Raw genomic sequence first — 5332 nt, 5'->3', positions numbered from 1 at the left:
TATAGCTGCAAGATGGAGGAGAACAGTTCTGTTAGTGAGCATATACTCAAAATGTCTGGGTATAATAATCACTTGATTCAATTGGGAGTTAATCTTCCAGATGATTGCGTCATTGACAGAATTCTTCAATCACTGCCACCAAGCTACAAGAGCTTCGTGATGAACTATAATATGCAAGGGATGAACAAGACTATTCCCGAGCTCTTCGCGATGCTGAAAGCTGCGGAGGTAGAAATCAAGAAGGAGCATCAAGTATTGATGGTCAACAAGACCACTAGTTTCAAGAAAAAGGGCAAAGGGAAGAAGGGGAACTTCAAAAAGAATGGCAAGCAAGTTGCTACTCAAGAGAAGAAACCCAAACCTGGACCTAAGCCTGAAACTGAGTGCTTCTATTGCAAGCAAACTGGTCACTGGAAGCGGAACTGCCCCAAGTATTTGGCGGATAAGAAGGATGGCAAGGTGAACAAAGGTATATGTGATATACATGTTATTAATGTGTACCTTACTAATGCTCGCAGTAGCACCTGGGTATTTGATACTGGTTCTGTTGCTAATATTTGCAACTCGAAACAGGGACTACGGATCAAGCGAATATTGGTTAAGGACGAGCTGATGATGCGCGTGGGAAACGGTTCCAAAGTCGATGTGATCGCAGTCGGCACGCTACCTCTACATCTACCTTCGGGATTAGTATTAGACCTAAATAATTGTTATTTGGTGTCAGCGTTAAGCATGAACATTATATCTGGATCTTGTTTGTTGCGAGATGGTTATTCATTTAAATCAGAGAATAATGGTTGTTCTATTTATATGAGTAATATCTTTTATGGTCATGCACCCTTGAAGAGTGGTCTATTCTTGTTGAATCTTGATAGTAGTAACACACATATTCATAATGTTGAAACCAAAAGATGCAGAGTTGATAATGAGAGTGCAACTTATTTGTGGCACTGCCGTTTAGGTCATATCGGTGTAAAGCGCATGAAGAAACTCCATTCTGATGGACTTTTGGAACCACTTGATTATGAATCACTTGGTACTTGCGAACCGTGCCTCATGGGCAAGATGACCAAAACACCGTTCTCCGGTACTATGGAGAGAGCAACAGATTTGTTGGAAATCATACATACAGATGTATGTGGTCCGATGAATATTGAGGCTCGTGGCGGATATCGTTATTTTCTCACCTTCACAGATGATTTAAGCAGATATGGGTATATCTACTTAATGAAACATAAGTCTGAAACATTTGAAAAGTTCAAGAAATTTCAGAGTGAAGTTGAAAATCATCGTAACAAGAAAACAAAGTTTCTACGATCTGATCGTGGAGGAGAATATTTGAGTTACGAGTTTGGTGTACATTTGAAAAATTGTGGAATAGTTTCGTAACTCACGCCACCCGGAATACCACAGCGTAATGGTGTGTACGAACGTCGTAATCGTACTTTACTAGATATGGTGCGATCTATGATGTTTCTTACTGATTTACCGCTATCGTTTTGGGATACGCTCTAGAGACGGCCGCATTCACGTTAAATAGGGAACCATCAAAAATCCGTTGAGACGACGCCTTATGAACTGTGGTTTGGCAAGAAACCAAAGTTGTCATTTCTGAAAGTTTGGGGCTGCGATGCTTATGTGAAAAAGCTTCAACCTGATAAGCTCGAACCCAAATCGGAGAAATGTGTCTTCATAGGATATCCAAAGGAAACTATTGGATACACCTTCTATCACAGATCTGAAGGCAAGACTTTTGTTGCTAAATTCGGAAACTTTCTAGAGAAGGAGTTTCTCTCGAAAGAAGTGAGTGGGAGGAAAGTAGAACTTGACGAGGTAACTGTACCTGCTCCCTTACTGGAAAGTAGTACATCACAGAAAACTGTTTCAGTGACACCTACACCAGTTAGTGAGAAAGCTAATGATAATGATCATGAAACTTCAGATCAAGATACTACGGAACCTCGTAGATCAACCAGAGTGAGATCCGCACCAGATTGGTACGGTAATCCTGTTCTGGAAATCATGCTGCTAGATCATGATGAACCTACGAACTATGAAGAAGCGATGGTGAGCCCAGATTCCGCAAAATGGCTTGAAGCCATTTAATCTGAGATAGGATCCATGTATGAGAACAAAGTATGGACTTTGGTTGACTTGCCCGATGATCGGCAAACAATTGAGAATAAATGGATCTTCAAGAAGAAGACTGACGCTGACGGTAATATTACTGTCTACAAAGCTCGACTAGTCGCAAAAGGTTTTCAGCAAGTTCAAGGGGTTGACTACGATGAGACCTTCTCACCCGTAGCGATGCTTAAGTCTGTCCAAATCATGTTAGCAATTGCCGCATTTTATGATTATGAAATTTGGCAAATGGATGTCAAAACTGCATTCCTGAATGGATTTCTGGAAGAAGAGTTGTATATGATGCAACCAGAAGGTTTTGTCGATCCAAAGAGAGCTAACAAAGTGTGCAAGCTCCAACGATCCATTTATGGACTGGTGCAAGCCTCTCGGAGTTGGAATAAACGCTTTGATAGTGTGATCAAAGCATTTGGTTTTATACAGACTTTCGATGAAGCCTGTATTTACAAGAAAGTGAGTGGGAGCTCTGTAGCATTTCTGATATTATATGTGGATGACATATTACTGATTGGAAATGTATAGAATTTCTGGATAGCATAAAGGGATACTTGAATAAGAGTTTTTCAATGAAAGACCTCGGTGAAGCTGCTTACATATTAGGCATAAAGATCTATAGAGATAGATCAAAACGCTTAATTGGACTTTCACAAAGCACATACCTTGACAAGATTTTGAAGAAGTTCAAAATGGATCAAGCAAAGAAAGGATTCTTGCCTGTGTTACAAGGTGTGAAATTGAGTAAGACTCAATGCCCGACCACTGCAGAAGATAGAGAGAATATGAAAGATGTTCCCTATGCATCAGCGATAGGATCTATCATGTATGCAATGCTGTGTACCAGACCTGATGTGTGCCTTGCTATAAGTCTAGCAGGGAGGTACCAAAGTAATCCAGGAGTGGATCACTGGACAGCGGTCAAGAACATCCTGAAATACCTGAAGAGGACTAAGGATATGTTTCTCGTATATGGAGGTGACAAAGAGCTCATCGTAAATGGTTACGTTGATGCAAGCCTTGACACTGATCCGGACGATTCTAAATCGCAAACCGGATACGTGTTTACATTAAACGATGGAGCTGTCAGTTGGTGCAGTTCTAAACAAAGCGTCGTAGCGGGATCTACATGTGAAGCGGAGTACATAGCTGCTTCGGAAGCAGCAAACGAAAGAGTCTGGATGAAGGAGTTCATATCCGATCTAGGTGTCATACCTAGTGCACCGGGTCCAATGAAAATCTTTTGTGACAATACTGGTGCAATTGCCTTGGCAAAGGAATCCAGATTTCACAAGAGAACCAAGCACATCAAGAGACGCTTCAATTCCATCCGGGATCTAGTCCAGGTGGGAGACATAGAGATTTGCAAGAGACATAAGGATCTGAATGTTGCAGACCCATTGACTAAGCCTCTTCCACGAGCAAAACATGATCAGCACCAAGGCTCCATGGGTGTTAGAATCATTACGGTGTAATCTAGATTATTGACTCTAGTGCAAGTGGGAGACTGAAGGAAATATGCCCTAGAGGCAATAATAAAGTTATTATTTATTTCCTTATAATCATGATAAATGTTTATTATTCATGCTAGAATTGTATTAACCGGAAACATAATACATGTGTGAATACATAGACAAACAAAGTGTCACTAGTATGCCTCTACTTGACTAGCTCGTTAATCAAAGATGGTTATGTTTCCTAACCATGAACAATGAGTTGTTATTTGATTAACGGGATCACATCATTAAGAGAATGATCTGATTGACATGACCCATTCCATTAGCTTAGCACCCGATCGTTTAGTATTTTGCTATTGCTTTCTTCATGACTTATACATGTTCCTATAACTATGAGATTATGCAACTCCCCGTTTACCGGAGGAACACTTTGGGTACTACCAAACGTCACAACGTAACTGGGTGATTATAAAGGAGTACTACAGGTGTCTCCAAAGGTACATGTTGGGTTGGCGTATTTCGAGATTAGGTTTTGTCACTCCGATTGTCGGAGAGGTATCTCTGGGCCCTCTCGGTAATGCACATCACTTAAGCCTTGCAAGCATTGCAACTAAATGAGTTAGTTGCGGGATGATGTATTACAGAACGAGTAAAGAGACTTGCCGGTAATGAGATTGAACTAGGTATTGGAATACCGATGATCGAATCTCGGGCAAGTAACATACCGATGACAAAGGGAACAACGTATGTTGTTATGCGGTCTGACCGATAAAGATCTTCGTAGAATATGTAGGAGCCAATATGGGCATCCAGGTCCCGCTATTGGTTATCGACCGGAGACGTGTCTCGGTCATGTCTACATTGTTCTCGAACCCGTAGGGTCCGCACGCTTAAGGTTACGATGACAGTTATACTATAAGTTTATGCATTTTGATGTACCGAAGGTTGTTCGGAGTCCCGGATGTGATCACGGACATGACGAGGAGTCTCGAAATGGTCGAGACATAAAGATTGATATATTGGAAGCCTATATTTGGACATCGGAAGTGTTCCTGGTGAAATCGGGATTTTACCGGAGTACCGGGAGGTTACCGGAACCCCCGGTAGCCATATGGGCCTTAGTGGGCTTTAGTGGAAAGGAGAAAGGGGCAGCCCAAGGTGGCCGCGCGCCTCCCCCCTCCCCTAGTCCTATTAGGACTAGGAGAGGTGGCCGGCCCCCCTCTCCCTCTTTCCCCCTCGGGGAATCCTAGTCCAACTAGGATTGGGGGGGGGGGGAGTCCTACTCCCGGAAGGAGTAAGACTCCTCCTGCGCCCTCCTCCTGGCCGGCGGCCCCCTCCCCCCTTGGCTCCTTTATATACTGAGGCAGAGGCACCCCAGAGACACACAAGTTGATCCACGTGATCTATTCCTTAGCCGTGTGCGGTGCCCCCAGCCACCATAGTCCTCGATAATACTGTAGAGGAGTTTAGGCCAAGCCCTGCTGCTGTAGTGCATCAAGATCGTCACCACGCCGTCGTGCTGACGGAACTCTTCCCCGACACTTTGCTGGATCGGAGTCCGAGGATCGTCATCGAGCTGAACGTGTGCTCGAACTCGGAGGTGCCGTAGTTTCGGTGCTTGATCGGTTGGATCGTGAAGACGTACGACTACTTCCTCTACGTTGCGTCAATGCTTCCGCAGTCGGTCTGCGTGGGTACGTAGACAACACTCTCCCATCTCGTTGCTATGCATCACA

The sequence above is a fragment of the Triticum dicoccoides genome, chromosome 1A, assembly GCF_002162155.2.
Source record: "Triticum dicoccoides isolate Atlit2015 ecotype Zavitan chromosome 1A, WEW_v2.0, whole genome shotgun sequence".
Lineage (NCBI taxonomy): Eukaryota > Viridiplantae > Streptophyta > Magnoliopsida > Poales > Poaceae > Triticum > Triticum dicoccoides.
Note: the sequence above shows the minus strand (reverse complement) of the source record.